We start from the raw sequence: 24,609 nt of genomic DNA on the forward strand, positions 1-24,609 counted from the left end.
CACGTATTCTTGTACATCTTTTGTTTTCTCTTCCACAATGAAATTTTTTGAGTACAGTGTAAGAAATCAAAATGGAGTGTACCTACCCACATCAGGGTTTGAAAGGTAAAATTTTTTCTATAGCTTTGTCTGTATTACATTTTTAGCCTTCCGTTTGAAACTAATTAGAAATATTAGTGCTCAAGTATCCGAACCTAATTAGAAATTAAAGTTTGTTTTTTTTTAAATTATAGGTGTTGAATTCATAGCTTTAAAAATGCTTCTGATTGAAGATAAGATGGGAATTTACATGGGATAAAAGAAAAAAAGCACCTTAAATGAGGACATTCCCATGTATGATTAAAAAAACATTCTGGATGTAAACATTAAAAAAGGATTTCTGTGTGTCATCCTGAAGATTTTGAGATTCATGTATTAATTTTTTTTCAGAAATTATTCTAAAGGGATTAAAATTGTTAGTAAAATTGAACTTCATAATAATATTTTCTCTGGTATTAGTTTCAGAAAGCCAGTGATTAGAAGAGATGTTAACTGTGTTTGGAGGTACTTTCTTTATGAATAGTTAAATTATATTTTCAAAAGTTTGTATCATAAACAATATGTAGGTTCCCTGTAGGTTTTCTTTTTGCAAAAGTGTTATTTAATTGAAGAAATAATTTAGGCCGGGCACTGTGGCTCATGCCGTTAATGCCAGCACTTTGGGAGGCCGAGGCAGGTGGATTGCCGAGCCCAGGAGTTGGAAACTAGCCTGAGCAACGTGGTGAAACCCTGTTTCTACAGAAAAATACAAAAATTAGCCAGGTGTGGTGACACTTGCCTGTAGTCCCAGCTACTCGGGAGGCTGAGGCAGTCTTTTAAAGCATACATTATAATATTCTGGAGAGAAAAATCTGCAGAATGCAGCATGCAAACAACAGTAAAGTAAACCATAAATTTTGTTCATTTATATGCTGTCTCCAACATATTTTTAAGTGTTTGTTAAAAATCTGGAATCTTTGCTGGCTATAGTAGGTCATGCTTATAATCCTAGCACTTTGGGAGGTTGAGGTGGGATGATTGCTTAAAGCCAAGAGTTTAATACTCGCCCGAGCAATATAGTGAGACTGTGTTTCTTAAAAAAAAAAAAAAAAAAATAGCTGGATGTGGTGGCATGTACTTGTAGTCTCAGCTACTTGGGAGACTGAGGCAAGAGGATTGCTTGAGTCCAGGAGTTTGGGGGTTACAGTGAGCTCTGATCACAACACTGCACTCCGGCCTGGATGACAGAGTGAGATCCTGTCTCTTAAAAAAAAAAAAAAAGTCAGCCGGGCATGGTGGCTCATGCCTGTAATCCCAGCACTTTGGGAGGCTGAGGCGGGCAGATCGTGAGGTCGGGAGATCGAGACCATCCTGGCTAACATGATGGTGAAACCCAGTATCTACTAAAAAATACACACACAAAAAATTAGCCGGGCATGGTGGCAGGCTTCTGTAGTCCCAGCTACTGGAAGAGACAGGAGAATGGCATGAACCCGGGAGGCGGAGCTTGCAGTGAGCCGAGATCACACCACTGCACCTCCACACCTCCAGCCTGGGCAACAGAGCGAGACTCCACCTCAAAAAAAAAAAAAAAGTCTGGGAATCTTTATATTGAAAAAATTAATTATTATAATTGTTCTTAGGAAATAGTTTTCAACCACCTGGGAAGCATATTCGTAAATCTTTACACTTAAAATTCAGGTTTGTTGTATACATTAATAAACCTGGATTATAGAACCTATTTAAATCCTGCTTACATCTGCACAGTATTTGCAGTACATTTGATAGTTTGATAAAACTATCAAAATGGAACCTAAAGGTTTTGCTGGTGTTCTCTCGTTTAATGAGGTACCAGGTAACAAAAAGAAGATTCTAGATTATAGCCCTCAGCAACCCTGTGCATTGAATTTTCAAATGGAATTGATTCTCAGGTTATAAGTAACTTGTCCACAGTTAAAAACCATGCAAGTGGCAGAGGTGTAGATTTTATCTCAGCCTGGCTCTAGAGATCAGTCTCTTACCCACAGTGCCAGCATGCAGGGTATATTAAAGTATACATTTCAGTTGTCTCTTTTGTGGTTCGTTGTAATTTTTTTTTTTTTCCATAAGATTACCCAGGGAGGAAGAAATAGGTGAAATGTCAGAGAGTTTAGGCAGTGGGCTATAATCTAGAATCTTCTCTTTGTTACCTGGCACCTCCTCACTCCGAAAAACCTGTTCTAGAAAGGAATCATTTTTGATGATGACTGTGCACCACTTGCTGAGCTTTGTAAAGGGCTTAATTTTTTTTTGTATCGTAGTATTCCAGAAAAGGTAGCTAGTAGGTATATATCCCTACCAAAAGATGGACATGCTTGAGGTAAATGGTTCAATTATGAGAGTGGGGTGGTTTTTCTTATTCTAATAATTTTATATACTATTATTTTACCTATTTTACAGATTTGTAAAATGTAGCAATTGCGACAGAATTTTTTCCCTCCAGAACCCCCAGTAACATCCTGTTAGTTCCTCACATAATGAGAGATGATCATATAGACATTTTATTGCAAGGTATAAATGTTGAGTGTTGAATAAGCACTTTGTCTTGATAGAGAATTAGGTGTGGTTATTTGTGGATGCCTACTTTGCTTTTGTGGGGTGGTAAAAATGATTGTTTGTACTATTAGAATAAAGCAAATAAGAGGGTTTATAAAAGCTCAGTGAAAATTCAAGAGCATTCTAAATATAAGCTTATATTTTTCATATTGTGTGTTGCACAAAATTAGGCTTATGTGCAAAAACAAAAGATTTGATAAAAATGTTTACTTAAAATGTATAAATGAATAGTGGAACTAAGACATATAAGAAAATTTGGTGGTAATCTATTTAAATTTTTTGATAAGCGTAAAAATCACTTTTTCTAGTGTATTGGAAGAAAAGTTTTACTGACTCAACACATTTGAAGTGAGTTCTTACTATGTGCTAGAGACTGTATAGTTTTAAAAAATGCCAAGAAGGAGTTACTGAAAGATGAAAGAGGATCTGAAAAACAAAGAGATTATTACATCAGTAAAAATCACATCAAGGGTTTGTCTAGATGAGTGTGAAGAAATAGTAGTACATGGATAAAATGAGCAAACGTAGGTTGTATCTCACATATCAGGACTATTTGTGAGGTTTCATAAAATATGACTTCAAAGTTTGTTGGGTAGATAATCATAACATGTATCAATGGTACTGGTAGTTTTTTTGTTTGTTTTCTTCTTTATTAAACGGGAGAGACAGGAAGGAGAAGGGGAGAGAATATAAGAATGAATTTGGATGAATGAGAGGAGCGAAAACGAAAATATCTGTATTTTGGATTTGAAAATTCTACTGCAGCAGATAATAACAACCTGGCTTATGGAGTTAGTGTATGTGTGTAGCAGTTTGAAAACTGTTTTTGATATCTTTCCCTTTGGTGATTATTAGATATAAATTACCTACATGTGAAATTTTATGGAAATTAGAGATAATAGATATAGAACATTCAGCACAGTGTCTGGCATATAATAGGTAGTTATTGTTGATAAATCATTTATATGAATACATTCATATAACTTGGGTGGCACAATATAATACAATGGTTTAAATAATGGTTTGAAACAGTAAGCTTGAAACTAATACTTTGGTTTGATAGTTTATATTACTAAGCTGTTGAAATGTGACATCTCTACAAAAATAATAAATTTAGCCCAATATCAAAATAGTAAACTGACTTCCAGAATCATAAATATTTAGATGTCCAGCGTATTTTGTGACTTCGTTCAGTTTGCTATTTTTGTTTAAGTTTTAAGAAAAATTTAAGAAAAACAAAGTTCAAAATATTGCAAGCACACAGGATGGTATAAAATATAGCAGTGTATTCCTGCTGAAAATCTTTAACGTACTCTGGAAAATCTTTAGTAGTGGAATATTCTCTGCACATTTAAAAAAATCTCACACAAAGAGCCTTCTGTGTTTCTTAAAGAATTTTTTTTTTCTTTTTTGGGGAAGGGGAAAAGGTCTATAGGATAAGTTTATTTAATATGACATCAGTTGAATAAAGCCAGCTGTGGGTAATTATCTCTGATATTTGATTTCCAGCTGTTTTGTTGAACTGTTATGGGCTCTCAAGGTATTTGGATATTAATTAAATGATGACTCATTACAAAGGAGTCTTGTTTTAAATACTACTGTATCAAATAGAACATTAAAATATAACAACTGGTACAGAGTTTTAATCCTTTCTGGAGTAACTATTTTTTCCTACCTGGTTCATATTCATGTTTATTTTAAAGTCAATACATTTTTTGTTTTTTGTTTGTTTGTTTGTTTGTTTTGAGACGGAGTCTCCTTCTGTCACCCAGGCTGGAGTGCAGTAGCGCCATCTCGGCTCACGCTATTCTCCTGCCTCAGCCTCCTGAGTAACTGGAACTACAGGTGCTTGCCACCATGCCCAGCTAATTTTTTGTATTTTTAGTAGAGACGGGGTTTCACTGTGTTAGCCAGGGTGGTCTCAATCTCCTGACCTTGTGATCCGCCCGCCTCGGCCTCCCAAAGTGCTGGGATTACAGGTGTGAGCCACCGCGCCTGGCCTAAAGTCAATACATCTGTAACTTGGAGGAAATCATTCAGATCAGATATGTTTTGGTAATGATTTTCTATAATTATATCTATATCTATATATCTCTGTATACGTAAATAGAATTAAATGTGTCTTCTCTTTGCTTAAAGGTTTTTGAAGTCAGGTTATCGTTAGTGAATAATTCATATCAGGTTGAATATAGAAGCAGGTATTTTCATTTTAGCATGTTGGATGTTGAACATCAGTCAAATTGTGTAAACAGTGGATTTTTTTTTTCTTTTTTTGAGAGAGAGGGTCTCAATCTGTTGACCAGGCTGGAGTATAGCAGCAGGATCACAGTTCACTGTAGTCTTGACTTCCTGGGCTCAAGCAATTCTCCCACCTCAGCCTCCTGAGTAGGGAAGACTGTAGGAGTCTACCCCAGCTAATTTGTGTAGTTTTTGTAGGGTTGAGGTCTCTCTGTGTTGCCCAGGCTGGTCTCGAATTTATGGGCTCAGGCAGTCCTCCAGCCTCTGCCTCCCAAAGTGCTGCGATTACAGGCATGAACCACTCACTGTCCCTAGCTAACAATGGATATTTTGGAAAATGTGAAAAGAAATCACAGAGGATAAAAGAAAGGTATTAAAAAAAAAAAAAAAAGGCATTGAACAATGAAATAAGAAATTAGGAAGTGGGATTAGTTAAATGTGGATTAGTGCTCCAAAGATGTCAGGAAAAGGGGCCAGGAGTGGTGGCTGACACCTGTAATCCCAGCACTTTGGGAGGCCGAGGTGGGTGGATCACGAGGTTAGGAGTTTGAAACCAGCCTGGCCAACGTGGTGAAACCCCATCTCTACTAAAAATAGAAAAATTAGCTGGGCATGGTGGCGGGCACCTGTAGTCCCAGCTACTTGGGATGCTGAGGCAGGAGAATTGCTTGAATCCAGGAGGCGGAGGTTGCAGTGAGCCGAGATTGCGCCACTGCACTCTAGCCTGGCGACAGAGCAAAACTCCATCTCCAAAAAAAAAAAAAAAAAAAAAAAAAAAGTAAGGAAAAGGGCAGAGGCATAAATCAAAACTGAGCAAACCCTCAGGGCTCTGGCAATGAGACAGGGTGTGGTGGAGGCCTGTGGGGTGAGGGGTGAGTGCTTCTAGAGGAAATGTAGTGTTTTGCAGATAATAAATATTGATCAGACATGCATTTTTACCCCTGCTGTGGGATTTTAGTCTCATTGCTTTGTTGATCTACTTTGTAGTTAACCTAGAGAAGTTAACACAGCCATTGCTACAGAACTTTCTGCCCCTTGAGTTCCAGAATTCCAGAATCCAGTTTCCTAGGGATTGTGGGGAATAAAAAGAGGTGTAGGGTATGGTCCCTGTAGGGGAGCAATACAGTCTTTATTGAGTAGTGTCTATATTGTCTTGTTTCCACAGGTATTTCATATATACATTTAAAAAGCTGACAATAAAAATGAACATATGATAACTTCCTTATTTGTGATACATGAGTAAATGTTGATGAGATTAGAGAAGGGGAGAACATGATAGAGTGGTCCAAAAAGGTTTCTCAGAGGATATGAGTTGAGTTGCCCATCGGGATAGATTGGGCAGTGGATGCTGATGTGGGCAAACACTGAAATAGACCTCAGATGCTGCATGATGATATGCCCGTGTAACACAGTTGAAATTTGGTGATCAATGAATGTATTCCGGCAGGGTAGGGCAACCGCCTAAAAAATGACTTGGGGTCCTTTACTTGGTTTATGTTGTACATGGTGAAAGAAGAGAAGGCCCCGAAATGACCGTGGGATAGAAATAGAAATGAAAAAAGAAGTATGACAGGAGACTTAACAGGATTAAAAAAAAAAAAACAAAACACGACTAATTAAATGTGTGAAAAAAACAGAAAATAGTTGCTACAAGTAGCAACTAAGTTGAAAACTCCTACGTGGTTTTCACTGGAATAGCTGGGACACTGGTGTGGGCACCAGAAGTAGAGAAATTTAAATGTGTGGCTGGTGTTTTGGGGGAAATTTAGTGTGAAGTTTAGTTACCATTTGAAATGACGCTTTGGCAGCTTCAAATGGTAACTAATCAGCTGGGAATTGTGGTGGTTTGTAAGAAAAGTCAGAGTCCAGGAGTCAGTTGTAAAGATAGGGTGAGAATAGATGCGATCCTTCATAAGGATCCTTATGAAGAACAATGACCGTTCAAAGACCAGCCCTGGGAGTACCTAACATGGAGAGACCGCAGAGCCTGGTGCAGCCTGCAGAGCCCATGTCCGGCCAGGGAAGACCCAAGGCCACACAGCACTGGCTGCCTTCCTGAAGTTTCATACCCTTTCCTTTTGTGATTTTTTTTTTTTTCTTCTTGTGTGTCACTGTGAAATTTTTAAAAATGTTTTATTTAATATTGTCTGTCTTACTAGAAAAGACAGTGGTTTTGGCTATTTTATATGCTAGTGTGTTCCTGGCATCTAGAATATAGCTTGGCACTATTCTTGGCCCAAGAAGAAAAAGGATTTGCTTTAAAGAGATCACTGGTGATCTTGTAGAAACAAATTTCAGTAAATTTAGGGGCAAAGATCAGATTCCCAAAAGTTATACAGTAACTGGATAGTTGAGAAAATGGACAAAAGGAATATACCTGCATGCATTTAATAGCCAGAACTTTACAGTGAATGACCAGTCAACATACAGGAGACAAATCCATCCTTAGCCTCCTCTTTTTATTTTTATTTTCCCTCCCTAGTTCTTTGCAAAGGAGGCAGACTGGATGCCGGGTGGCCAGGCCCCACATGTGGTTCAGCACAGCTGGTGGTTCTGCCAAGTTGGGTTTGATCCCCAGGAGCATGCAGATTTAGTAGTGCTTTTTGGCAGAAGACATCACTTTATATTAAATTATTACTGAACTGTCATAAATTTAAATAACTCAGTAAAAGATATACTTGGAAACGACACCTCTTTTTTAATGATAAAAGGACCTGATGCTACATGTAGGATACGGTCGCTTTTCATTATGCATAGGAGGTACTCGGTAACAGTTTGCCCATGGAAGAATGAGAAGTGATAGGTATTTATTATTTTTTATATAATTGCTTTGTAGGTAGCTTGAGGATCAAAGGCTAGAAGAGAAGACTGTATGTGATAGGATATAGAAGTTTTGTTATCAGGCAGCAGTGGTAGAGTGGAAGAAAGCATTTGTGAATTTGGGAGTAAGAAAACTTGTCTTCTGACAACTGTGATTCATAATTGAATTTCTATCTTGCATTGTGGCAATTTGTGAGAACCTTTTATCTATTCTAGCAAACTAAGTTTCTTTGAGGGCCAGAGTATATTGTACCAACCTTTGTATCTCCGAGGCAACATCCCAGCACAGTGCTTTGCACAGAGCAAGTATTCAATATCTTGAATTTACCAGTGAACTGCAAATGAAGGGAAAGGATAACATCTGAACAGATTTTGGATCCCCCTCAACTCCGAATCTATATAGAAATTTGAGACTAAATAGAAGTTGTCGTTTGTATTAGGAAAAATATGTGTGTTTAACTAAATACTCTTGATTACATGTCAAATTCTGCTGTTCTCTTCTTTTTAAAAGTTTATTTTAAAAATTGATACATAAAAATTACAGGTATTTATGGTGTACAACGTGATTTGAAATATGCATACATTGTGGAATAGCAAAATTGAGCTAATTAACATACATATTACCTCAACTTATTTTTTTGTGGTTAGAACACTAAAAATTTACTTAGTGATTTAAGAATACAATATATTGTTGTAAACTACAGTTACCATGTTGTGCCTTAGATCTCTCGAACTTATTCCTCCTAGCTAATTTTGTATCATTTGATCAACGTCTCCCCAGCAGTCCCCTCCTCCCCAGCCCCTGGTCACCACTGTGGGAACTCTCTACTCCTGTGAATTCAGCTTCTCTAGATTCTACATATAGATGAAATCACAGGGTATTTGTCTTTGTATGCCTGGCTTATCTCACTTAACATGTCCTCCAGGTTCATTTATATTGTCATAAAGGGTAGAATTTCTTTCTTTTTTAAGGCTAATATTCTGTAACACATAGATACCACACTTTCTTCATCCATCCATTGAGGGACATTTAGGTTGATTCCATATCTCAGCTGTCATGAATAATGCTGCAGTGAACATGGGAGTGCAGGCATCTCTTCAACGTAGTGATTTCATTTCCTTGAATATATAGGCAGTAGTGGGACCTCGTGATCATATGGTAGTCCTATTTTTAATTTTTTTGCAGGAACCTCCATACTGTTTTCCATAATGGATATACTAATTTACACTAATTTACATTCTCATCAACAGTGAGAATTTCTCTTTTCTTCACATCCTCTTCAATGCTCATCCTTTTTTTTTTTTTTTTTTTTTTAAACAGCCGTTCTTACAGGTGTGAGGTTTTATCATTGTGGTTTTAATTTGCATTTCTCAGATGATTAGTGATCTTGAATGTGTTTACATATACCTGTTGGCCATTTGCAGTCTTTCAAGAAATGTCTATTCAGGTCCTTTTCCTATTTTTTAATTGGGTTACTTGTGTTTTTTTTTTTTTGCTGTTGAGTTGTTTTTCTTACATATTTTGAATATTAACCCCCTATCAGATGTATGGTTTGCACATACAGTCAGCCCTCCATATACTTAGGTTGTACCTGCAGATTCAACGAACCATGGATTGAAGATATTTTTTAAAAAACCAATAAACAATACAACAATAAAAACTAATACAATAAAAAGACAATACAGTATAACAACAACTATTCACATAGTATTTACATGGCATTAGATATGATAAGTAATCTAGAGATGATTTAAAGTATATGGAAGGATGTGCATAGGCTACATGCAAACCCTATGCCATTTTATATACGGAAAATCCTCGGGGACGGGTTCTGAAAGCAACCCCTCATGGATACTGAGGGTCAACTTTATTTTCGCCCACTCTGTAGGTTGTCTCTTTAGTCCAGCTGTTTTCTTGGCTATGCAGAAACTTTTTAGTTTGATGTGATCCCATTCACCTATTTTTGATTTTGTTGCCTGTACTTTTGGTGTCATTTCCAGAACATTATTGCCCAGACCAATGTCATGGAACTTTTCAGATGTTTTCTATTAGTTTTACAGTTCCAGGTCTTAGTTTAAGTCTTTATTTTGAGTTTATTTTGTGTATGGTGTGAACAAGGGTCTAATTTTATTCTTCTGCATGTAGATACCCAGTTTTCTCAACACCATTTATTGAAGAGACTGTTCTTTCCCACATTGTGCTCTTGCTACCTTTGTTGAGAATCAGTTGACTATAAATGGTGGATTTATTTCTGATCTCTCTGTTCTGTTCCCTTGTCTACTTCTTAAGCTGTCTACTAGTAGAGTGTTGCATCATTGTATTTGACTTTAAGACCAGAAATTATCTAAGTAAGAAACAGAAAAGAAAAACTAAAATGCTATTTTGAGTATATTGTAGGAAATCTCTGCAGCCTGACATATTTTGGCAGAAGCCAGAGAGTGACTGATAACCTCCTTCACCCTGGGGCACCCTCTCCCTTAGATTTTCATAATTACCTTTCAATTGAACAGCAGTAATGTTCCACATGCCAGTGCTCACAAAAGAAAGTGTCAAGGCCCTGATGATTCACTTCGCAAGTCTTAGGTACTGTTATTATTCCTATTTTACAGGTGGAGAGACTGAGCCACAGAGAGGTTGAGTGACTTGTTCAGGGATGTTAAGCTGGTAAATGGCAGTCAGATATTGAACTCAGTCAGTGTTGCTCAGGTGACTCATCTAAGCCTAGTGGCCTGGTAAGCTTGCAGGGGAATTGCCTGGAAAGGTGCACTCTGATTGCCTGTTCTGTCCACAACATCTTCCTACATCACTTTGCAAATTTTTCATTCTATACCAAGGCCCAGAGTTCCACTAGTAGTTTTAGAGAGATAATGTAAAAGGAGTGTCTCTTAAATTTTTTTTTTTTTTTTAAATCTTTCATGGGAGAGGGTCAAAACACCTCGAATACTTTTTTTTCTGGAAAGTTTTCCTGGAGAATAAGAGCTGGAAGTAAAAGGTAAATAATTCTGCAACTTTGCAGTCACCTCACTCAGTTAAGATTGCTTAGGTACGTGTCAGAGACAAGTGTCCCAAGTTTTTGGATTTTCATCAAGCCAAGACCATTGCCCTTCATACTACCGTTCAAGAGTTAGAGCACCAAAATAAGGTAGGCAACTTAAAACATTTCTTCTATTGAGGATATTAGATAAAACAGTGAACTACTAACTAGTAGCAATATAATTTCAAGTAATGACTTTATAAGAGAAAAAAAAAAGGGAAGGTTACAATCCCATAATAAAGGGGAATTCTTTAAATGGAATACATTAAGCTTATCAAGGATCTCAACTTGTCCTTACTCTCTTATTTTGCCACACACTAGTGAGAATTCTCCAGTGGACCTACATTTGGAACCTTTTCACTAGACTTCTTTGAAATATTTTACCAAGAAAATATTTTATAGCTTCCTTTTCCTTTTTCCTGTATGGGTCCTGTAGTTCTCAGATGCAGTAGCTGATAGACAAACCCAACCACCTTTTATAACACTGGCTCTGAGGCAACACACATTTTAAGTTATGCACAAGTATTTTGGGAAATGTGAAGTTGGGAACCGTTTTCCTACCTTCCCTATTCATCTTCCGTTCTGATTGTGATGGCTGCTCTGCAGTAATTGACTTCATAGGATGTTCATTCTCACCACCCCAAGGCCTCTTTGCTTCCTTCTGATTTCTGGAGAATCTTGGTAATGATGATGGGAGGGCTTTAGATGTTGGGGTTGGGATGTCAGAGTATTGATGTTATGAAGGTAAAGGTCTGTTTATGAATGTAATGGAGTCTATCATATAAATCAAATGTACACATGTACAATTTAAACTGTAATGCATGCATGCTACTTCCTCTTTAAGTGGGGGAGGTAAAGCAGTTAGTAGTAGGATAAGTAAAGTGAGATTCTTAGCTTCAAGGGAGAATTCAAAACATGTATTGAAAGGTGAGATACTTCAGAAACTATAATTAACTTGCTGTCCCTTCTAGTGGAGCACTTGATTAGAAAATACATATTTTTAAGTCTCTGGTTCTTCTTTGAAATTCAGTAATGCACATTTTCTGTAACTGCCCTCCTCTGCACCCTTTCGCTAAATGTTTATCTGATTGGATAAACTATTCCTCTTCTCTGCTCCTTCACCTTTTATGGATAGGTCTAAAAGAGATCAATTTTGAACAGACCTAAGATTTCTTTCGCATTTTAACTCATTTCTGACCAGTAAACGTGGAAGGCTTTAATTACATATGTGGAATATTCTCATTTGCTTCTCCTGTCCTCTTGAGAAATAAAAAATTTGAGAATAAGTAGTACTATTGGTGGTTGACTCCTTGGTAAAACATTCAAGATGGGAAAAACAGATGTCAAATTATTTTTGTCTTTTGTCCTAGAAAAATGGCTGCAATGAAATTTTCTATATTTAAAACCTGCTTCCATTCACAGAGTATTTCCTTTTTGCTAAGAGGCAATAAAGAACTGGTGTCCTCAGTGACCTATTCTGCTTTGCTTTTATTAAGACTGTCTAAATTCTACCACTGTAGGACTGTTGAGATTTGTACAGTGAATGTTCAAAATGAGTGCTGTTGATAGTGCCTCTGGAATTAGGTTGGTATTAGAAACTTGAGGTTTCCTGAGGGTGATTTGTGCAGACTCTACGGCCCCTTGTTGCAGAGATAGGAGTTCAGTGGAGTGATGTATAGCAGCCCCTGTCTGTCCACCCCCAGCTCAGCAAGATTTCTAGGAGCCAGACTGTATTTGGGAAATGAATTGAACACCAAGCTGAAGGTTTTAACTCTATTGTTAGAGGAGAATTTGGGGGGAAGGTGTTGGTTGATGTTATTTTTTAATTGAAATCGAAGATAGTTCAGGAATCATTTTATTAGAGAGTGTATGTCCGTGCCTCTGTTCTCTATGTGTATATGCAGCTGCTTTACGTTTTTGGTTGTTTTACTTAAATGTTAAATGTAATCATTCGCAGCCTGCTAACTTTTGATGGAGAAAACCAGTGCAAGTATAGTATGTTAATCTATACATGTAAATTAAAATTTGACTACAAATATTGCCGTCTGAGAGTCTATTAAAATAAGATACTTTTAAAACGAAGATATCTTTTGTTAAATGTATTTTTGCTGCCTGAGAGATGGGAATTCTGGGAAGCTGTAGGCTTGGTGGTGTAATACATTGTTCTGAAGGAGAAATATTTATACTGACTCTTGAAAACAGGAATTGTGGACTGATCTTGGGCACTTTCTATTTTCTTATTTGTTAACAAAATTGAGTTTTTGGTGAAAACTAAATTGTTGCTTCTTCTAATGAAAAATTGTAACTTCACAAATGAAACTTGCTTACAGGATCATTTTCTCCTGGGACATGACAATGAACATGGTGCTTAGCATGCATTTTAGTTTGCTAAACAAAACACCCATTTAGTAATCATAAAAACTGCCTTGTGACTTCTGTTGTGACTGTATCATTTAACCCTTGTGTTTTCTTCAATGAGAGATCAACTCTTTGAGAATGCAGACTATAGATGATACTTCATCTGTCCCTTCAAATTTATGAAGTACTTTGTACCTTTCAACTCTTGTCCCTTGACACTTGACTGCTCTTGGGTTCCCTGACACCAACTTGAATTAGAAGACGAATGGGATAAGAGAGTGTTTTGTTGTAATTTGCAAGTCTGTTTTGTAATTTTTATGGCTAATCAATGAGATAATTACTAATCACCTTTGTCTCAAGTTTAGGAATTGTTCAAAAACTCAGTTTAAAAAAATGCCTTTTTCAGTGGAAAACACTTGAGGAAATTTTATGTTTGATTGATTTATCTTTTCCTCTAGAAAAGAAACCTGAGGAAGTTTTAGACAAACGGAACAACTTGAGTCTTTATAATTTACTTCTAGAATTCTTCATACATGTGTCTTTTTTTTTTTTTTTTTTTTTTTTTTTTTTGGAGATGGGGTCTTGCTCTGTTGCCCAGACTGGAGTGCATTGGCACAATGATGGCACACTGTAGCCTTAACTTCCAGGGCTCAAGTGATTCATCTACCTCAGCTTCTCCAGTAGCTGGGACCACAGGTGCGCATCACCACGCCTGGCTAATTTTGTTTTCTTTTTTCTCTATAGAGATGGGGTCTCACTGTGTTTCCCAGGCTGGTTTCAAACTTGGACTCAAGCAAGCCATTTGTGGGACTACGTGTATGGCTGCACTCAGGCATACATGTGTCTTATAAAGTTTAAGCCATATGTGTGTTACAATGTTTAAGAATCTGAGGCTGGAGAAATATGCAAGGGCCTTATCAGCAATGACCAGTAATGTCATTATCAGGTTTTCCTGGGCTTTGACGTGAATTTGAATTGAAATCACAGTCCTTGGAGATTGTTTTTCTTTCGAGTGTAAATTAGTAGGGTCAGAAACAGTATTTTGCCTTCATATGATTTAGGGTTAAAGTAATTATTGTAACTCTAAAATTATATATATATATATATATTTTTTTTGAAAACCATACACTCTGCTATGGATTATTTTTTCTTACTTTGTTCAAAAGCATGTGATGATGTAATCTGGGGTATGAGTGACTCGGATGCACAAAGCACCTCAGCAGGCTGGTGATCGGACATTTTTGTTTTATTTGCCCTGGTGCTTTACAAAGATGTGGGGAGGCTATTTGAAAATAAACATTTCCCTGCTAAGGATGATAGAAGTTAAACAGTTTTAATAGGAGTGCTGATGGACTTGTTCCCCACTTCCTGCCCCTTGTCTTTAGGGACACAAAGAGAAAGGAATCATCATATTTTTTGAGATCGTCTTCAGGAATGCTTTAAACCCCTATCTCTGTGTAGAATCGCTTGTGAGACCAGCGACTGCTTTTGGGTTCCAGGAAGGACGGTTGGTCCGGTCTGCCACCTTGTGGTTATTTACAGAATTGTTTCAGCCTGTATAGGTATGAGTTTTCTGAAACTGTAACACCCAGATTGAAAACACATTTCCTCCATTTCTTTCTCTCCCTGTTCTCAGGGAGTGCTTAAGGTCATGCATACCACCACCGCTGCAGGAATGTTGCCCTTTTCTTTCTTTGCATCTAGCAACATCCACCGTCCATTGCTAGATGCAGAGCTGAGAAAGAGATGTAAGAGAAGATGAGTAAAGTCTTTGTTCAAGGTGCCTCTCTCATCGAGGACATAAAATACAAACCTATTAAAGTGACCACATAGAGCACGTGTGAAGGGCCTAATGTGAATGGTCAAGGTGGTAAGAACTTTAGAAGCTCAGAAAGGAAGTGTTCACTGCCAGTTTTAAATGGGGTCTTGGAGCAGAGGGAGGACAGGAGAGTGTTTGGAGGGACTTTGTGTTAGGCTGGACCCGAAGACTGCTGGTCATCATGTGGAAAGGGTGCAAGAGGTTGTTGGTGTTTGGGTTTCATTCCAGTGTGGGGAGCCTTGGAACGAGGTGGTTTGAACATGGTGTGCTTGAAACGGTGTTAACAGATATGTGCTCCGGAGGTAACAGGCACCCTCTGCCCCCACCTCAAACGAAGACAGCATTAACCTTGTTTGGGAAATTTGTGGGTAAAGTTATTAGTCCCTCTCCTGCATGAACTGTAATGTAGTTTGTGAACCTGGCAGAAATACATGCTATACAGTGTTGTACAGGACAAGGTACTCTGGGGTACATTTTGGGAAATACTGCCAAAAAATGTTTAAAAGGATTAACCTGACAATATGCTACTGATGTGTTATGTTGAATTACTTCAATATAACAGGTTTTATTCAAATGATACTTCAGTTGTGTGGATATATTTTAGAAGAAAGTATATACAACATTTTAATTTGTTTTCTAATACCATCCACAGATGAAAAAATATCCAAGCATCATGCTAAATTAATTAGATCTTCAAAGACAGTTTCAGTAACTCCAGTGTGACCTGAAACTTGTGGGAAACCTCTTATAATTTGTGTAAAGTGTAAATATTGAAGTGTAAATATTGTAAGGAATGTTTTTAAGTCTGTAGGTCCAAATGTTAATGGAATGCATGCAGAATTTTTTTTTAACAACTTCATTTTAAGTGTTGTAAAACAGTCTTGAGCTATGGAAGGTAAACCTATGTTAGAGAGGAAAATACTTTGTTGTCCAGCTCTGCCAGTCTTGAATATGTTCCTAGCCAATCTTTCTTGGAGGAAAAATTAAGTGACTGTTTTCAAATTGGAAAATTTCCCCATTCTCCTCTTTCTCGGTCTTAAGGATATGAGATTTCATACCAATGTCATTTGGAAAGTATATTTATAACAGATGTGATAAAATATATGTCAGGTACACTTCTCTTTAAACCTAATCTAAAAAATCTAGATTTATAAAAGACACAATTTAGGGGCCCTTTATAAGTATTATAAGAATTCATTTGACTTTTTTTTTTTTTTTGGCATACAGACACATCATAAAAGGATAGTTAATTTGTAAAAATTCTGATATACATAGTAAGTGTCTCAGGAATATTTTAAATTTTATATTCTTAGGATTACTTGTGCTTGCATTCAGATCTCATTGGCAGTAAACTCAATCACCTTTTTTTCCAGGATCTGATTGTGCCATGAAACTATCAGTACTGAAACTATGTGTAATTTCAGCCACACAGCCTAGTTGCATTGATATTATTCACCTTGTTTTGCAAATATGGTCTCACTAACAAACCCAGGGTCACACACCTAGGGAATGGTGGGGATCAGGATTTGAACTCTGCCCCATCTGACTCCAAAGCTTGTATTCCTTTTATTCCATCTCTCTCCTTCTTAGGCTAGCTCTTTTGTATGTTTTAGTGTAGAAGTATTTGAGATCTCCTAAATAAAACACTGCAACTTAACCATACCATACCCACTTAACCATACAGTATCAATAAACATAATGAAACTTGCAGAACTTCCCCTTTTCTGCCCCTCCCCCATTTGGGTAGAGACGTGAATTTGAGCATTGGATAATCTAGCTTTTAACCCCCTTATTAATCATGTTCAGGATGTAGCTGTCTAATTCATTGCTAGTGATCTTTTGCCCAAAAGGATAAATTTCATTTTATCTTTCCAAGTTCCTCTCTCTGATAGATCCACAAGGAAGAATATGTTGGCGTCAGGACAGTGCTTATCCAGTGACTAGTGTTGCTTTAAGCGAGATGCTCCTTTCTCTTCCTCCTTACGTTTAAGTCCACGGACATTTGCCACTTAGGCCTCAGCCTCCACAGGCCTGCTAATTATGACACAGTCTTGGCCTCGGGTTCCTTGACCATTAAGATAGGCTTTTTAAAGGGATCAATCCAGTTCCAAATACAGTTAAATATGTAGCTTCATATATGAAACAAAACCCCTTTTAAAGGAGAAAGATACGCCTTTTTTCTCATGGTGCGGTGTAACATAATCCCCCCACCCCATTATTTTTTGTTGTGTCCAAGCAGCAAAGAGTCTATACAGGATAGGAGGGATCGCACCAGCATATGGTATGGGCAGTCAGTTGGAAGAGGAGGTGGAGAAATAGTAATCTGCTCTCAGTTCTCCAAAGATCATATTAAGACATACTGTAGATTGTTAGCGAGATCTTAATGCTGCAAACAAATGAAATTAAAAGCTAGTTGTAAGTGAATTGTAAGTTTGCTATGAAGCCAGTTATGTATTCTGAATGAGTCTCTTAGGAGAAATTTGAGAGCCCAGAATGTGGGGTACTCTCCCTCTGACTTCTTTCCCATTAGCATGTATTACGTCTTTTTTTTTTCTTTTTGAGACGGAGCCTTGCTCTGTCACCCAGGCTTGAGTGCAGCGGTGTGATTTTGGCTCACTGCAACCTCCACCTCCCGGGTTCAAGCAATTCTCCTGCCTCAGCCCCCCAAGTAGCTGGGCTTACAGGTGCACACTACCACGCCTGGCTAGTTTTTGTATTTTTAGTAGAGACAGGGATTTCTCCATGTTAGCCAGGCTGGTCTTGGGCTCCTGACCTCTGGCAATTCACCCGCCTCTGCTTCTCAAAGTGCAGGGATTACATGTGTGAGCCACCACGCCTGACCTAGCATGTATTATGTTAACAGACTTTGAGCAAGAGGATTGACTTTGGATAGGTTGTGAACAATCACTCTCCTAAAGTACTTAAGGATGCTTTTGGGTTTTGAATCTGGTTTACATTTGGGACAAAAAAAGGGAGTCTGTTTTTCATGGGAAAGCTTTATTCCAATTGGTCTCTCAATATCTTTGTCCACTGTGCTACCATGGTTTTATAACTTCAGTCTACTTTCAAGTAGCATCTATTTTTGAAAAAAGGATGTCCTTCCTAGGGTAAAACGAAAGGCTTATTGTTCTAAAAAATGCTGCTTCCTGGTTAGAGCAACATGTTCCTGTTTGTGCTCAATGACTAGAGAATTTTGGGGAAAAAATAGCTTACATTTTTTTTTTTTAAGAGTCCTTTAAAATAGTAGTAGTCATGTGAATTTCATTTGTCTTAGGAAGTGCATTTGGGAAGGTTAGAAATTGTTCAGTTTGTGTGTCATAGTTTTTTGACCAAAATGGACATTGAGACACTCTAGGTCATTTAACTCTTCAGCATTTTTTTTTTTTTCTGTAGTTGTTGGTTGAAATGTCCTTCTATGAATGTTTCTTGTTTGCATAGAGAAAAGAAGATTCTAAAAGTGTAACTCCCTGAAGGCCATACATTTCTTTGTGCATCTTAATAAGAGAAAAGTCTTGCTCTGTGATGTGCAGCCATTGGTTTTCACTGATGGTTGCACATTTCAGGTTGGTTTGAGGAGCGGGACTTCTCAGCACCCCATTCTTACTCACTTGCCTTTTTGTTTTTTTGCTGGTAGAAGCAATTCCATGCCAACTAATTATTTTACTAAAAGCCCACAACTTAGGGGAAATAAAGGTTGAAACTTCTGTGGGAGAAGTGAAGGAGGAGAAATAGGAGTGACCACTCGGGCAGGAAAGGAGTGGGGGTAGCTCCTGGGCAGGGCAGAGCTGGATTGTTTTGCAGTGGCCTTTCATGCCCCAAATCTCCTCCCTTACACTCCTGGTAGATTTCATTTCTCTTGGTTGTGCTGCCTGAAATCTCATACCACTTGGAGATTTGTTTGGTGGACTATGGAAGTACAAATGCCGACAGACAGTTCTTGTACAAGTTTTAAGGGTTCCTACTGATTGTGTTCAGATTGCCTGCCTTTAATTCTTAGACCAGGGCATAGTGAGCCGATATGGGGCGTGGGTAATGTGAGGTCTCTTGACACCTGGTGAGAAGGTAGAAAAAGTTGATAGGAAGATTAGAAATGAAAGGCAATGTGTGCCTATTTCAAGACATTGCTTAGTCCCGCTTGCTTTTAGGAAAGGACAAGAAAACTTGTTTTCCTTTTTGCTTTTTGTTGTTTATGCGATCTATGGTAACTAATATTTGGCTGCTGACCTCCTAATTTAAGAAAAGCTTAAACACAGATTCCTCCTTCCTTCGGTTTGCATGTCTTTTGCTTATCTCTAGTCAACTTTCTTTCATTTTTCAGGGTCTGAGAGCAGAGATTTCTTGATATCTTTGCCATAATTTCTCTGTTTTTTCCTACATGCCAAAATCCATGTTGGTCAAATTCATATTACGTAGTGAAACATTACTTATGGGTTGCCTGCCACTCCTGTTAATATAACTAAGAAGTCTCAAGTTTACATGGAGTCTATCTGTAAAGCCCTCTAATTGCGTCTATAATAGTGGAATCATGTAGTCTTTTACCCCAGTTTATAGGCTCCTTGTGGCACAGACCATTTAAAACAAGTTTAAAACAAGTTTCTTGTGGGATGATGTACTGTAAGAGCAATAGAAGAAACTCTGAATGTAATTGAATTCATTTAAGAAGTTTATAGTCTGGTTTGATATATAAAATACAAAATGAAGCAGTTACTACACAGGGTTTTCTGGTTGTATATTGCTTGAATAGTGACACATTCGAAAGTACCCCCTAAAAATCATGATTATATGAGATATGAATGTTTTATTTATGCAGGTACATATAGGCAGAAAACTGCTTTTTAAGTCTGTTCATGCAGTAAGGTGTAATGTCTGTCTCCCAGGTTTATGATACAGGCTCAGGAACGACTTCCTGATTCGTTCATTTATGTCAGTGAATTATAGGTGATAATATTCCATTCTTTACATTTTTATTAACTAATCAACAATCTTATTTAATTTGTATGCTCTAATTAAGATAAAGAAATAATGGTTATTCAAAGTATACATTCATACTCAAAATTGTTAAATCCATGTATATCACACTAACATAATATGTATGACATAGTTTGTATAAGAGCATGGCCCTTATACAACTATGAAACTCCATAATGTTGAAAAGCAACAGATTAATAAAGTGCTACTTGATCAGTGAGCTAGCTTTTTATCTTTGATTTTTCTTGGGTTAGTTGAAGTAGAAACTTGATTATTTCAAGGTCTTTTGTTCTATTTTAAGGCCTTAAGGCTGTTCTTTGATTCTGTCTTGAGGCTTCCAAATTCTTGCTTCTACTGTGTTTCTTTTTTTTTTTTTAATTTTTTTTAATTTATTTATTATTATTATACTTTAAGTTGTAGGGTACATGTGCATAACGTGCAGGTTTGTTACATATGTATACTTGTGCCATGTTGGTGTGCTGCACCCATCAACTCGTCATTTACATCAGGTATAACTCCCAATGCAATCCCTCCCCCCTCCCCCCTCCCCATGATAGGCCCCTGTGTGTGATGTTCCCCTTCCTGAGTCCAAGTGATCTCATTGTTCAGTTCCCACCTATGAGTGAGAACATGCGGTGTTTGGTTTTCTGTTCTTGTGATAGTTTGCTAAGAATGATGGTTTCCAGCTGCATCCATGTCCCTACAAAGGACACAAACTCATCCTTTTTGATGGCTGCATAGTATTCCATGGTGTATATGTGCCACATTTTCTTAATCCAGTCTGTCACTGATGGACATTTGGGTTGATTCCAAGTCTTTGCTATTGTGAATAGTGCTGCAATAAACATATGTGTGCATGTGTCTTTATAGCAGCATAATTTATAATCCTTTGGGTATATACCCAGTAATGGGATGGCTGGGTCGTATAGTGCTGGAAGTTCTGGCTAGGGCAATTAGGCAAGAGAAAGAAATCAAGGGTATTCAGTTAGGAAAAGAAGAAGTCATACTGTGTTTCTTAGACTTCGCCGTCCTTTCCAGAAATAGCTTTTAAAAATTTTATTTCTTTCTAATACTTTTCCAAATACACGTTTTTAGTCAGTGTGAATTTGTTTATTCTTGATAGTTAAATGAATGCAAATAGTCTTTTTGCTTAGATAAAATCAGTTTTAGGCCTTGGGCAGATTGTAACAGGTTGACAGGTAATTTAGTGAAAACAATGTAAGACTTTAATATAAGAGTCAGAATATAAGCTCCTCAGAAATGGGAAGACAGTCTTTTTTTTCTTGAGATGGAGTCTCGCTCTGTTGCCAGGCTGGAGTGCAGTGGCACAATCTCGGCCTACTGCAGTCTCCGCCTCCCGGGTTCAAGCGATTCCCCTGCCTCAGCCTCCTGAGTAGCTGGGAACTACAGGCGTGCATCACCACGCCTAGCTAATTTTTTGTAGTTTTAGTAGAGACGGGATTTCACCGTGTTGGCCAGAATGGTCTTGAACTCCTGACCTCAGGTCATCCACCCGCCTTGGCTTCCCAAAGTGGTGGGATTACAGGTGTGAGCCACCATGCCCGGCCAGGAAGACAGTCATTCTGTACTATTTGACGACTTCAAGTAACATACAAATTCATAATATTTAAACTAGAATGGTGAACTTTAGGATTATCCAGAAAAGTAACATACAAATTCATAATATCTAAACTAGAATGGTGAACTTTAGGATTATCCAGAAGGATCTTTTATTACAAATGTTTCATTAGGACATTTTTATTGGCTTTCCTTGAATGCAAATAGAACATTATGATTGGAGCCTGATTGCTTTTCTAAAGAAGGGGTTTATTAGATTTAGGAATGTACACTTCGTGAACTGGATAGAGGAAACAATTTTGTTTTAGTTTTCTTATTGGCATTGAACTTATGGGACCTATTTTTACATTTCAGTCTTTAAATAACTTTTAAAAGGCTTCTTGGAAATTATTTATCAGAGTATAGATGGATAAAATGAGAGAGGCCATCAGTTTATTTGAAAGTTGTCTATATGAGGGTGACATTTTAAGTTTCTAATATTGATAAATTTTAAATTGGAATGACTGTCTTAACATACCATAACATTGTTTTAAGGACTAAAATAGTCTAAAACATTTTAGACTGAAAAGCTTCCTAGTATTTTCTTTTCTTCTTGTTTTTTTTTTTGTTTGTTTTTTTTTTTTTTTTTTTTTTTGAGACAGGGTCTCACTCTGTTGCCAAGGCAGGAGTGCAGTGGTGCATTCTCACTCACTGCAACCTCCTTCTCCTGAGTTCAAGTGATTCTTCTGCTTTAGCCTCCCGAGTAGCTGGGATTACAGGCATATGCCACCATACCCAGCAAATTTTTGTATTTTCAGTAGAGATGGGGTTTCACCATGTTAGCCAGGCTGGTCTTGAACTCCTAACCTTAAATGGTCTGTGTACCTCGGCTTCCCAAAATACTGGGATTACAGGCGTGAGCCACCATGCCCGGCCTTAGTACTTTCTTTAAAAGGTTTCTAATTCCTTATCTAGTTATTCTGTGAATTATTGTCATCTACGTCCTTATATAAGATTCAGTTTCTCACACGGTTCTAATTGTTCCTAAGTGTTCTCAGCCTACAAAAAGTTTTTTTTCTTGATTAAAAGGATTAAAATTTAACCAAGAGAGTATGGTCTGTACACTGAAAAGTACAAAAACAATGTTAAAAGAAATCACAGAAAACCTAAATAAATGTATAGACATCACACGTTATAGATCAGGAGACTTGAATTTTTAAGATGGCAATACTACTCAAATTGGTCTGCAGATTCAATGCAACCCTACTAAAATCCCAGCTGGCTCATTTGCATATACTGACAAACTAATCAAAAAAATTAGGATTGAAAATGCAAGGCACCTAAAAGAGCCAGTAAAACCTGTTGAAAGGGTAGAACAAGGCTGGAACACTGAAAATTCGCAATTTCAAAACTTAATTACCAAAGCTGCCTACTCCAAACAGCATGGTAGAGGCACAAGGATAGACAAACCAGTGGAGTAGAATTGAGAGTCCAGAAATTAAACCCTTTTATTTATGGTCAATTGATTTTTCAATAAACATACCATTACAGTTCAATGTGGTAAAGAATAGTCTTTTCAACAGAGGGTTCCAGGACAACTGATACGCACATGTGAAAATAATGTTGGACCACTACTTCACAGTGTATACAAAAATTAAAATAGATCATAGGCCTAAATGTAAGAGCTAAAACCATACAACTTTTAGAAGAAAATATAGGAGTAAATCATTGGGATCTTGAATTAGGTAATGGTTTCTTAAATATTACTCTAATAGCTCATGCAACAAAAGAAAATAAATTGAACTTCAAAATTAAAATTGTGTGCTTCAAAGGACACCATCAAGAAAGTAAAAAAGATGGTCCATGGAATGGGAGAACATATTTACAAATTATACATTTGAATAAGGACCTTCTATCCAGAGTGTATAAAGGACTCTTACAATTTAATGATAAAAAGGCAGATAAACCAATTAAAATATGAACAAAGAATTTGAATAGACACTTATCCAAGAATTTATATAAATGGACAAAAAAGCACATTAAAAGATGCTCAACATCCTTAATCATTGGGGAAATGCAAATCAATACTATTACACACTTAGTAAAATGATTAAAATAAAAAGAGGGACAATAACAAGTGTTGGTAAGGATATAGAGAGCTTGGAATCCTCATACATTGCCTGTGGGATTATAAAATGGTTACAGTGACATAGGAAAGCAGCTTGACGGGTCCTTAAAGAGTCAAACACAGAGTTATAATGTGAATCAGCAGTTTCACTCATAGGTGAAACTATGAGCCAAAAAGAGGGAAGATCGTAAATGTCCATCAATTGATAAATGGGCAAACAAAGTGTAGTATGTATCTACAATGAAAGAATATTTGGCAATAAAAAGAAAAGTACTGATACATGCTAAAACATGGATGAACCTTGAAAACATTGTGCTAAGTCAAAGAAGCTGTCCCCAAAGATCATATATTCCACTCTGGGATTTCATTTACATGAAATGTCTGGAATAGGCAAACCCATAGAAACAGAAAGTAGTTTAGTGGTTGTCAGGAGCTTGGAGTAAGGGGGATGGAGAATGACTGCTAATGAGTATGGAGTTGTTTTTTTGGGATGGTGAAAATGTTCTAAAATTAGTGATGATGGATTGTACAACGAAACCACTGAATTGTTCACTTTAAAAGGATACGTTTTATAGTATGTGAATTATTATTAGTAAATAAAGCTGTTAACACTTTGAAAAGGAGAGGATTATTTTACAGATTTCTTAGATTTGTTGTAGATTTTGTCTAAGATTTCGGAAAGGAGTAAATATCCCTCATATTCTTGATGGCAGAAACTGTGTGTAATCCTAGACTCCTAGATATTATTAGAGTCTTAAAATACTAAATCCTTTCTGGCTTGTCACATATGAATATAAACAGGACTTTGAATTTTTACCTCTTCTGAACTTTCATAAATAAATTTGAGTCATTTTTTCTTCCTGTTTACTGCAGTGTGATCTGGAAAAACAAGGCACGTTTTCTTTTTTAAAAGAAAATATTTAAACTTAAATATCTCTATAAGATGTAATTTTGGTAAGAATTGAAAAAAATTGAATTTATATCAATTTTTAAGTGTAACCAGGCAATAACAAGCATTCATTTTATATTAACTAAGAAAATAATTTGATTTAACTATGGTATTGACAAATGTA

At 37.0% G+C, this 24,609-nt stretch overlaps 1 protein-coding gene across 11 annotated transcripts in view; it reads left to right on the plus strand.

The window, feature by feature from the left end:
- RAPGEF2 (Rap guanine nucleotide exchange factor 2) overlaps positions 1–24,609 on the plus strand; it is a 260,818-nt gene that overhangs the window by 62,200 nt on the left and 174,009 nt on the right. The window lies entirely within an intron of this gene.

The sequence above is a fragment of the Macaca fascicularis genome, chromosome 5 (genome assembly GCF_037993035.2).
Source record: "Macaca fascicularis isolate 582-1 chromosome 5, T2T-MFA8v1.1".
Taxonomy (NCBI): Eukaryota; Metazoa; Chordata; class Mammalia; order Primates; family Cercopithecidae; genus Macaca; species Macaca fascicularis.